The sequence below is a fragment of the Rhineura floridana genome, chromosome 5, assembly GCF_030035675.1.
Source record: "Rhineura floridana isolate rRhiFlo1 chromosome 5, rRhiFlo1.hap2, whole genome shotgun sequence".
NCBI lineage: Eukaryota > Metazoa > Chordata > Lepidosauria > Squamata > Rhineuridae > Rhineura > Rhineura floridana.
This window is the reverse complement of record NC_084484.1, coordinates 40948922-40961199: the sequence shown is the minus strand read 5'-3', so window position 1 is coordinate 40961199 and position 12278 is coordinate 40948922.

Below are 12278 nucleotides of genomic sequence, written 5' to 3'. Positions count from 1 at the left end.
AATTGAAACAAGTCTCCTAAAACATCTTTTATCAGAGAGCTGATGTTCAGTCAGCCAAGACACTCATAGTAAACAAACCAAAAGAGGCGGCCCCAGGTTGAGTTAGCCCAGCTCTCCCCTGTAATGTTTAGCTACACTTTATCAGTGCCATGATAACATCATATTGTGTGCAGACAGTAACATGGAGCTTGGCTGTATAGGGAAGAGACATACAATGTGATGACATCACAACATGAGTAAGTGTGCTCAGTGTTATGGCATGGGGAGAAAACTCAACATAGGCTTGTAATTTCCAGTTACACCTTTATCAAGTATATTGATAAATGCTCCAGCACCAGCTCGAGGGAGAGGGGGAGGGATGTATCTCAGTTGTAGAGCATCTGCTTTGCATGCAGAAGCTTCCAGGTCCAACCCCAGAATCTTCAGGTAGGTCTGGAAGAGAACCCTGCCTGAAATCTTGGAGAGCTGCTATCAGCCAATGTAGAGAATATTGAACTGGATGGACCAATAGTCTGATTTGGTATGAGAAAGCATACTATGTTCCTACTTTTAGCCAGAGAGAAGTGGCTATCTCGGGTGACAGGTGCTGGCAGTGGCCAGGCAAGCTCCACCTCTGCCATTCTCATCTGCCTGAACCAGTAACCCAGCAGCTCCAGTGCTTCCTTACATGTTAGTCATCTGGTCTGGCTGTCTTGCTGTCTTGTCGAGCTGCCTTCTCTCAACATGTCAAAGACAGTGCCATTGGGAAAGGTCCCAGGCCACTTGACCAGCTAGAGAGGCAGCCGTCCCATGCCATGCCGTTTAACGGTCATGGTGCATACACAAGTGTTATTCAATTCATGTGATTCAAGAAAATGTTGCATTCCAAGAGTCTGTGGCTCTTTTCGTGAGACTGATTTCGTTTGCATTTTTTCCATTCTTGCTATGATGTACCCTTTATTTCTGTTGTCTGTTATCTGTCCTGAAAGAAAGAAAAATCCCCAAAGACTACTGTATTCATCTTACGAGTACACAAAGAATAGATCTGCAATACCAGTATAGACGTTATTGTCATTGTTGAGCCCTTATGGACCAATTTAAACAAATGAAAATAGTTAAAAACAGGTTTAAAAAATGCTGCAGTGAACAGGTTTCCAGCCACTCCATTCTATTCCTCCTCTCCCTGATTGTCTCTTTGTTTCCCACTCACCCAATCAGTTAGCATGCTTTGGCTGCTGAGCAAGCTTAGCCGTCATTGGGCTGTTTTGGAAGACTTCCCCCCCCAAAAAAGTTTATTTCTTCCTTCTTGTCTGCTGATAATTCCCTGATGTGCATTGATGGTGCTGATTTGACTATGTAAGACTAAATGAGACACTCAGAGAATGAGTTTACTATTGGCACGTAGAATCAAATATACAGAACTACCATCAGTGGTAGGGGAAATTTGGGTTCCCAACTTTTCTACTGGCTGCTGCTGCTTTCACAGCAGCTTGATCTGGTAAATGAGAGATGTTTTATGTGCCTGCCATGAAAAAAAGAAGAACAAAGCACTCATAATGCCAAAATACAATTTAAATAACATCCCAGAAGAATATAAAGATCAAATCAGGAACAGGTTTGAGGCTTTAAACTTAGTTGACAGAGAACCAGAAGAACTATGGACTATGGATAATGTCAGGGACATTATCAGGGAAGAATGCAAAAAGACAATACCTCTTGTTAAAAAGAGAGAAAGACCTCAATGGATTACTGAAGAAACTCTTAAAATGGTTAAAGAGAGAAGGAAAGCAAAAGCAAAAGGAGATAGAAACACGGTCAGAACTATCTGCAACTATACAACGACTAGTATGTAGGGACAAAGAAAACTATTACAATAGTTATTGTATAGAAATAGAAAAGGACAACAAAATGGGTAGAAGATTAGAAAAATGAAAGGGAAATTTAAACCACGAGTAGGGATGTTGAATAATCAATAGAACATACTGACTGACCGAGATGAAATAAAAGGAAGATGGAAGCAATACACTGAAGAACTCTATAAAAGAGATGCAAGGATGACAGATTCATTCACGGTGGAACCATATGATGAAGAACCAGACATTTTAGAATGTGAGGTGAAAGCTGCTCTTAAAATTCTTGGAAGAAACAAATCACCAGGAATAGATGGCATACCAATAGAGTTACTACAAGCTACAGAGACTGAATCTGTCCAAATTTTGACACAAATTTGTCAAGAAATATGGAAAACTAAACAATGGCCCACAGACTGGAAGCGTTCAATATATATCCCACTTCCAAAGAAAGGGGATTCCAGAGAATGCAGTAATTATCGAACTATTGCCTTAATATCCCATGCAAGTAAAGTAATGCTCAAGATTCAACAACAAAGGCTCTTACCATATATGGAGCGAGAAATGCCAGACGTCCAAGCTGGATTTAGAAAGGGAAGAGGCACCAGAGATCATATCGCAAACATACGTTGGATAATGGAACGGAGCAAGGAATTTCAGAAGAAAATCACCCTGTGCTTTATAGACTACAGCAAAGCCTTTGACTGTGTAGATCATGAAAAACTATGGAATGCTTTAAAAGAAATGGGGGTGCCACAGCATCTGATTTTCCTCATGCACAACCTATACTCTGGACAAGAGGCTACTGTAAGGACAGAATATGGAGAAACCGATTTGTTCCCCATCGGAAAGGGTGTGAGACAGGGGTGTATTTTATCACCCTATTTGTATAATCTGTACGTAGAACATATCATACAGAAAGTGGGATTGGACCAAGATGAAGGAGGTGTGAAAATTGGAGGGAGAAACATCAATAATTTAAGATATGCAGACGATACCGTACTCTTAGCAGAAACCAGTGGTGATTTGAAATGAATGCTGACGAAAGTTAAAGAGGAAAGCACAAAAGCAGGACTACAGCTGAATGTCAAAAAGACTAAAGTAATGACAACAGAAGATTTATGTAACTTTACAGTTGACAATGAGGATATTGAACTTGTCAAGGATTATCAATACCTCGGCACAGTCATTAACCAAAATGGAGACAATAGTCAAGAAATCAGAAGAAGGCTAGGACTGGGTAGGGTAGCTGTGAGAGAACTAGAAAAGGTCCTTAAATGCAATGATGTATCACTGAACACCAAAGTCAGGATCATTCAGACCATGGTATTCCCAATCTCTATGTATGGATGTGAAAGTGGGACAGTGAAAAAGGCAGATAAGAGAAAAATCAACTCATTTGAAATGTGGTGCTGGAGGAGAGCTTTGCGGATACCATGGACAAATTAAACCAGAACTGTCACTAGAAGCTAAAATGATGAAACTGAGATTATCATACTTTGGACACATCATGAGAAGACATGATTCACTAGAAAAGACAATAATGCTGGGAAAAACAGAAGGGAGTAGAAAAAGAGGAAGGCCAAACAAGAGCGGGATTGATTCCATAAAGGAAGCCACAGAACTTACAAGATCTGAGCAGGGTGGTTCATGACAGATGATCTGAGAGGTTGCTGATTCATAGGGTCACCATAAGTCGTAATCGACTTGAAGGCACATAACAACAACAATGAAAAGCTTAACCTGCTGATTTCTACAGATCAAGCTGCTGTTTAAGCCACAGGAACTGGCTTTTTCTTTCTTCCTTTTTCCTGGCCAGTTGGCAACTTAGAAGAAATGTTGGATAACAGCATTCTCACCAATGTCCTTTATAGTTTGCTCATGTGCTTCTGTATCCAAAGCATTATGAAATAATTGTAATTGCTATTGGATAATATTGAGCAAATATATATTAAAAGTTAGCATTTCAAATCTAGCATTTTAAATATTTGGCCTAAACTAAAGTGATTAGTTTAAAATTAAATCACTGTGATGTCATTGTCATTCTCCATGTCAATGGAGATGCTGTTTCTCTACCCAGACACCTATGTCTGTATTATTTATCTCTAGAGTTATGATGACTCAGATATCACTAAGGCTGGCAGCTTACCATAATCAGAAATAATTGGAGACCATAGCAGTGCCTACATTTAGAACTAAATGAATGTGCTTAATGGTGGCTTTGAACAAAGCAAATGTGTAGGACATGGAGTGGGCAGCAAGAAGACTTCTCTGTTAGATCTGTTAGTGATCTAACTTAATTTTCCATCCTTGTATAGTCACTTATAAGTGCTTATAAACAGGTAGTTGCCTACATAAATAAAGACCGCTGTTGCTATGATACTTTATTCACCTTACAGAGGTACAAACAAGAACTTCTGTGAAGCAGGCTTCAGGAGAGAATTAGAGCCACTGACCTCATAACGTGAGAGAGTGGCTAAATAACTACCAACTCCAAATCATAAATGTTCCTGTTTCTGGGTCCCTTTACAGAGGCAGCAGGAATGAGGAAAAACACAACTTTAATCTTCAGACTATCTGAACAATTCATGCAGCAGTCTCAAGTCTTATTCTGTTAACAGTCCCATGTCATTTTAAGGCATGGAATGGGGAAATGGTAGTCTTCCAGATGGTGTTGGACTACAGCAATACAGCAAGATCCTAGTAATCAGTTATTTATTTATTTATTTATTTTGTATCCCACCCTTCCTCCCAGCAGGAGCCCAGGGCAGCAACCAAAGCACTAAAACACTTTAAAACATCATAAAAACAGATCTTAAAATACATTAAAACAAAACAGCATTAAAAACATTTTTTTAAAAAACAACTTTTAAAAAAGGGTTAAAAACATTATTTAAAAACATATTAGACAATTCTGACACAGATGCAGACTGGGATAGGTCTCAACTTAAAAGGCTTGTTGAAAGAGGAAAGTCTTCAAAAGGCGCCAAAAAGATAGTACATATGTTTATATTTTGCAAAAATAGACTTATTCAGGTTTGTGATACTAGCTTTTATTTTTAAAGTTAGCCTAACTTATCTCACAGGGCTGTTGTGATAACATCAGGAGAGGACATAGAGAACCATGTATGCCTCTTTGAGCTCCCAAAGGTGAGATGTAAATGTAATAAATAATACAAAATAAACATAATTTTCTGAAAGTCCTGCCCTTCAGTATTATATTGCTCTTGCAAGCAGACCACTTGCATGAACAGTAATTTGCATGTACAAGGCGGCTTCAATAATGCCTGTGTTTGAGTAGGAGATAGAAACTCCCGCGATCAAATCGCATCAAAGCCATAAACTCTCAAGCAAGCTAATCTCAGTGCACATCTGCAATATGTGATTAATAATATCAGCCAACCTTACAGGGTTGTTGTAATGAATACTGAGATAATACAAGTGAAGTGCTATATAAATGCAAAACATTTTTTCCATACAAGTATGAAGCCACTGTAAGGAAATATATTTATAAATGATAATACCTATAGTTTAATAATGAATTCTGTTACAGTCTTATATTTTAAGAAACTATTGAATTTGTGAGACTGCCCATGTTGAACCTTTTTGTAAGTAAGCATGTTGGTCCTGAGCTTGTAATTCCATTGCTCCTACTTTGTGAGCAGTTGCTACAATTCCTCTTTAGAACAATAAATTACATAAGCTAATGAAAAGTCAGCAAGACAAGAAATGTGACATTCAAATTATCAATATCCCACTGACTATTCATATCTAAACTGTAATGATTCAAATATTGTTATGTTACCCTGTTGCAGCAAAAACAAAAGTCATGTGGTATCTTCAATTCCAACAAATATATAGTGGCATGAGTTTCTGTGGGCCAGACCCAATAACCAGATAGATATAGTGGGCCTCAGAGTGGGTAGATACATGTGTATATTAGGGTTGCCAGGTTCAAGGCCTGAGACAGATCCTGTATGTTTAGGAGAAGAGAAAGTCAGCCAAGTGCAGTTGTTTTTGCAACACTGTAATTGGAAAAACCACAAGGAGGAATTCTCCCTTCCCCCTGCACAACTTTTAGAGATACAGAAGACCTCTTGGAGGCCGGGCAACGAAGAACACCTACACTTGGCTGACTTCCTCTTCTCCTAAACATACAGGATCAGTCTCAGGTCCTGAACCTGGCAACCCTAGTTGTATATTGATTAAAGAGGAAGTGGGGGAGTTTTTACAGAAAAGGCCAAGCAATGGAAGAGATAGATGTGTCACAGCAGAATATGCACAAATGAATACAGAAGCTAACTAGTGGGGGACCTGTAACAAAACATTTCAGTGGAGAGTGTAAAATTCATAATTGCAATCAGCCAGCCTGGAAGGATACTCCATTCCGTTCACTCTCCCACTCTCACAGTAGATGAACAGGATAGCAAAATGCAAATAAACTGCTAAAAAGGGACAAATGAAATATTTTCTGTAATAACCACACTCCACAATGTGTAATATCCACATTAGTCAGTGTCAGAATTGCTGATGAATTCCAGTGTGGCACCTTCATGCCTTTGGCAATGTTATAATCTGCTACAGAAGGTCCTGGGAGTTTGAAATGCTCCCCCATTGGTTTTGGAAATATTTTAAATGTTTGGTTTTTGTCCTTTTATTTTCTAGAATTGAGACTGACTAATTTGGCTTATGTAAATTGCAGAAAGTCATTGTTGACAGATGATGGCATATATTTTATTAGAAGATGTGCAGGTGAACAAGCCTTTGATGGCATGGCTAATGTTATTTGGTCCAATGAGAGTTTTGCCTGAGTCAGGGATAGGGAATCTGTGCTCCTCCAGATGTTATTGGATAATAACTCCAATCATCCCTGACCATTGGCCTTGCTGACTGGGGCTAATGAGAATTGGTGTCAAACAACATCTGAATGGACACAGGTTCCCCACCCCTGGCCTAAGTAAATATGGGGACAGAACTAGCACCAGGTATTGTTATAGGGATTTGTTCCTGGGTAGCCTATAATCGCTACTGAGTAGATGTTCCATTCTGGGGCTTTGTGAGCGATGGCAGGTCTGCCACTCAAGGCCTGTCAGTGCAACAGTGTGAGTCATACCACATAAGGGCCTATCTATATAACTGGTTAGTCTACATTGTAGGCCCTACAATAACAACCCTTGACATCCCTTTGACCTCTGATGTCAGTACATCCTCAAAGGGTTAATTAAGAGTGGTAGTGAAGTAGGAAGCTCAGCAGTCCCTAGTAAGAACTCTCTACTCATCTCCCCTTTATTTCATTTCTTCATTGATTTAATTAAACTATTTGTTCTGTATATTTCAATCTACTTGAATCTATAACACAGCTTAACAGCAATATAACACAAGCAAATAAAATGGAAAACCAGTGAAATATTAACGTAAACCAGCGATTCCCAATGTGGGCAGTAGCGCCCCTCTGGGGGGCGTTACAGCTTTTCAGGGGGGCATTGGCATGACTACAAACTTTAAGGGGCGTTTGAGTTCATTAGGGGGCGTTGACATTTGGCAGTCTGATGCAACAGTTGAAGCATTTAAGTTTAATTTTATTTAATACATAAATCATTAATTTTTAAACTGTTTTGTCCCTAGTCAGAATGTATTTAATAGTCTCAATTCATGGAAATAACACTACAAATAGTGCGTGCTCTTTCGTAAAGAAATTCTGAATAGCGGCCAGTCTCATATCAAGGAATGGGGATATTAGCCATGCCCCGGCACTAGGTAATGTTCCGATGCTGTCTTGAGGGATGTTGGAACCAATCACGAGAGAGTGTTTGATAAGCTGGGTGTATTGGTGGAGAGCGCATTCTTCCAACGGATGAGTGCCGTGTGCAAACGGGTGACGCAGACAGTCAGTTATTCGCTGGTTTTCTTCAGGAATGGGACACACTTGCTACCCGTTCTTTCTGTGATGTTTAAATGAACTTGTTTAATGAAACGATGCAAAATTTCCTGCTCTATGGAGAAAAGCAAAACTTCTTTATATTGCCTTTCCATCTTCTTATCTCGTTGAACGAGGATTTAGTGCAGTGAATCGCATACTAGTGAAGAATCGAAACCATTTGGATATTGTTAGTTGTGGTGACTTAAGACTATTACTATCCAAGTATGCTCCAGATATTGTGAAGTTAGCCAAAACTCATCAAGCTTCAAGGATCACACTAGTATTTTATAATAAATCTCATTTTATTTACTTTTCTATAACTATGTACCGTATGTATATTAATAAATCATACTAAGAATTCAATGTGTAATATAAGTGCAATAAAAAGGCATGATAAAAACGATCAATAATAATAATTGAAAATACCTTTTATGCATTACTCATATTTTAAGGGAAGAATAGGAAGCACTGGCATATACTTAATCTGAGGGGGGTGTTGGGCACAAAAAGATTTTGCAAAGGGGTGTTGGGTCGAAAAAGGTTGGGTAACGCTGACGTAAACAGACAAAACAACTACAGCTGAAGCACTAATGAAACAACAAGAATTAAATGGGGAAGTGCTAATTATTTTATTTATACTATTTATATGCTGTCTTTCTTGCAAGGAGCCCAATGCAGCATACATGGTTCCTCCCCATTTGATCTTATTTTATTTATTTTTATTTATTGTATTTATTATTGCATTAATATCCCACCTTTCCTCAGGATCTCAAGGTGATGTACATAGTTCTCCCCCACTACATTTTATCCTCACCTCAACCCTGTGTGGAAGATTAAACTAAGAGGCAGTGACTGGCCCAAGATCACCACAATGCGCTTCATGGCCGAGTGGGGATTTGAACCTTGGTCTCCCAAGTCCCAGTCTGACACTCTAACCTTTACAGCACACTAGCTGTCTTCACAATAACCATGTGAGATTGATTAGGCTAAGAGATGTTGAGTGGCCCAAGGTAACCCAGTGAGTTTCATGGCTGAGTGAGGATTTGAACCTAGGTCTTCCCCACTACTAATCCAACAGTAATCCAGGAGTGGGAAACCTGTGGCCCTCCAGAAATTGTTGGACTCCAAGTGCCATCTTCCGTGGCCATTGGTCATGCTGGCTGGGGCTGATGGGAAATGATTCCAACAACTTCTGGAATGCCACAAAATCCCTATCCTATCTCTAACTGCTATACCACATTGACTCCCTGTTAAGTATGACTGACCTTGAAAGCCTTCTGAAATGAGAGTCTTAATTTACCATCTAAAATCCAGCAATGAGGAAGCCAAGCGAGCCTCCCTGAGGAGGCTCCATATTCCTGGCTAAGTGGTCCATGTGCACATACTTAATATTTTCAACCTGAGAATGGGCAGATTATTGGCGAAGGCTTCCTGTGGTGAGGACAGAATGATGGCAGTTCAGTCTCCTTATTGTGAAAGGCAATGGTGCAGAGAACCATTTCACATGGTTTCACTCTGAGCCAGTAAGAACCTGCTCCAACTTCTAGGGTGCTGTGAGACTACAAAAGTGAGGGAAAGGACACTCTAACGTCTGCCATAATTAAACTTGCTTTCTATACCATTCTGGCCCAATAATAGAATCAAAGAAGGCACCTGTTTGGGGTTCCAGAATTCCAGAGGCATCTGCCTCAGCTTGGAAAGATATCTATTTATTGCACTTGTATACCGCCCCATAGCCGAAGCTCTCTGGGCGGTTTACAGCAATCAAAAACATTAAAACAAATACACAATTTAAAACACATATTTTAAAAACAATTTAAAACACCATGTCTACCTTGCTATGTGTGGAGTTTCAAGGAAAAGAACGGAAAAATCAGTAATTCCTACATTAATTACAAAACTGTCAATTTACTTCTCCTGCCAAATTCACATGCTTTATCATTTAGCCTGCAAAGAGTTCTGGAGAACTCGAAAGCTTGGGCATTATTTCTCTGAGAAGACTGAGGGGAAATATGATAGCACTCTTCAAGTACCTGAAATATCATCTTACCCCTTATATAGCCAGTTGATCACTGAGCTCTGCAGGCGAAGGCCTCCTGTAGATACCATCATATCAGGAGATCCGCTCCTCACAACATTGGAAGCGGACCTTTAGTGTTGTGGCACCAATACTTTGGAAATCTCTTCCCTTGAATATTAGACAGGCACCATCTCTGTTATATTTTCAGTGCCTATTGAAGACTTTCCTCTTTCAATAAGAGTTTTAAAGTAAAGGCCTTGACCCAGTCTGTGCTGGAATTGCTTTTTAAGATGTTTTTAAAGTTGTTTTTAAAATGTTTTGTTTTAGCATGTTTTTAAAGATGTTTTGTTTCAAAACAAAATAATTTAAAGATGCTTTAAAGTGCTTTTCGTGTTTTTGTTTGCCACCCTGGGCTCCTTCTGGGAGGAAGGGCAGGATATAAATTTAATAAATAAATAAATAAATAAGTACTTGAAAGGTTGTGAACAGAGAAGGGCCAGGATTTATTCTCAGTTATCCTAGAGTTCAGGACATGGAATATTGGGCTCAACTTACAGGAAGCCAGATTTCAGCTGAACATCAGGAAAAACATCCTAACTGTTAAGAGTGGCACAACAATGGAGCCAATTACCTAGGGAGGTAGTGGGCTCTCCAGAACTGGAGGCACTCAAGAGGCAGCTGGACAGCCACCCGTTGGGTATGCTTTAACTTTGATTCCTACACTGAGCAGGGGGTTGGATTCGATGGCCTTATAGGCCCTCTCAGCTAGTTGGAAAAGTGAGGGTCAGCTGAGCTTCCCATCGCAGTTGTCTGATGTCTGGGGCGACAGTGGCACCTCATTGAGATCCTCCTCTAGCTGTGTGTGGCAGCTGTGGCTGGGGTGAAAAGGGGGTGGGGGAGGAGAAGGGTCTGGCTCCTGATCAGTCAGCATTCCCTTTGTTGTAACTGGAGTTAAGGGGGAGGAGCTGTCACCGTCTAAAGTGCTGAAGCCTTCTACTTCAACACGGTCTTGTTGCAAGTTACTAGGACCCTCCCCTGGGTCCCATCCTGCATTTTTGTTGTCTTCTTCACTCCAGGAACGTTCCATGGGGCTCATGACAATTACATTAGGGATGGGATCCATTGGCTGGTGCCAGTTTGAAAGCATTCCGTCAACCTAACAGGCTGGAACTGATTCAAGTTCATTCTTTATCTGCTAACGGCTGCTTTTACTGATCCAGGTTTTTTTCGCTTGGAAAAAATATCAGTATTAATATCACTATTTTTTTTAAAGGAAACATTGATATTTTGAAGGAAACATTGATATTTTTAAAGGAAATATTGATAATCATTATTACAATCAATGTTTTAGAGGTGGATTTTTTTTAAAAAAAATTCATTTTCACAAATAGCTGAGGAAATTCACTATATTAAAATCCAATCCTCAATGACTGAGGATAAATGAATTAATGGAAAATTCAGTACCAAGTTAAAATTGGGCAGAATTCTAGCACATCCCTGGATACATAATCCTGTATTTTACTGTACCATCCTATAATAGTTGGAATCGTGGCCAATTTTCATTTCCCTGCATATAGAATTCTAGCAGCTATTAATAAATATGAGACCATTTCTATACATTCCTTCTTTATTGAACCCTCTAAATAATTGAGTAGAAATATCACCAGATGTAACTGAATCTCTTAACCCAATTTTTTTATTAAACATTATTTTATCATCTTCCAATATCTTTGCTAGTCTGCATTTCCACTACATATGGAAAAAATCACCCCTTTCTTTCTGACATTTTCAGCATGTAGGTGGATAATTTTTATTTACCTTATTTATTTTTAGAGGAGCTATATACCACCTGGTTATAATTTTGTGTAACTATTACTCTAACCCCTCAGCTGGGCAGAGCAATCCAGCTCAGGGGAAGCTGGTGGAAGGGATGCCAGCAGAGCAGATGCTAGCGGGAAGCTCCATGGCATCCATTTGCTGTTAAGGAGCTGCTGGGCTGGTGGAACATTGGCTCAGCCAGGAGCTGCATGCATGAGCAGAAAAGAAAAAGCTGCCTCTCACAAATACCCCTTCCAGCGGTAAGCAAGCGCTCCCCATTGACTTCCATTAGAATAATTTTCTTAGACCAATCATTTTCCTCGTGTAACTTTGGCCTCGAATCGGACCTGCAGAAGCGCTCCAAACAGGAATTGGATGTTGCTTAAGTCCCCCCCCCCCTCGGTCCCTCCTCTGGCACACTCCCGGCATGCCCTTTTATCCAGGCCTTATGCTGGCTTCTGCTGGCACCCCTTCTACTGGCCTGGGCTTCCCCAGTGAGCCTCCAGTTGAGTTAGCAGGGTCTCGGTTCCACCGCAGCTGAGCAAGACTGAGGGGCTTCTGTTGGCAGAGCCCAGCACAGCCAGGACCCTGCCAGCTCAGGCCAGGATGTGCCACATCCTACTCTATTCAGCCCAGCATAAATACTAGTTGGACTTTGCCCTAAGAAAAATGTATGTGCTGATGATGTCCG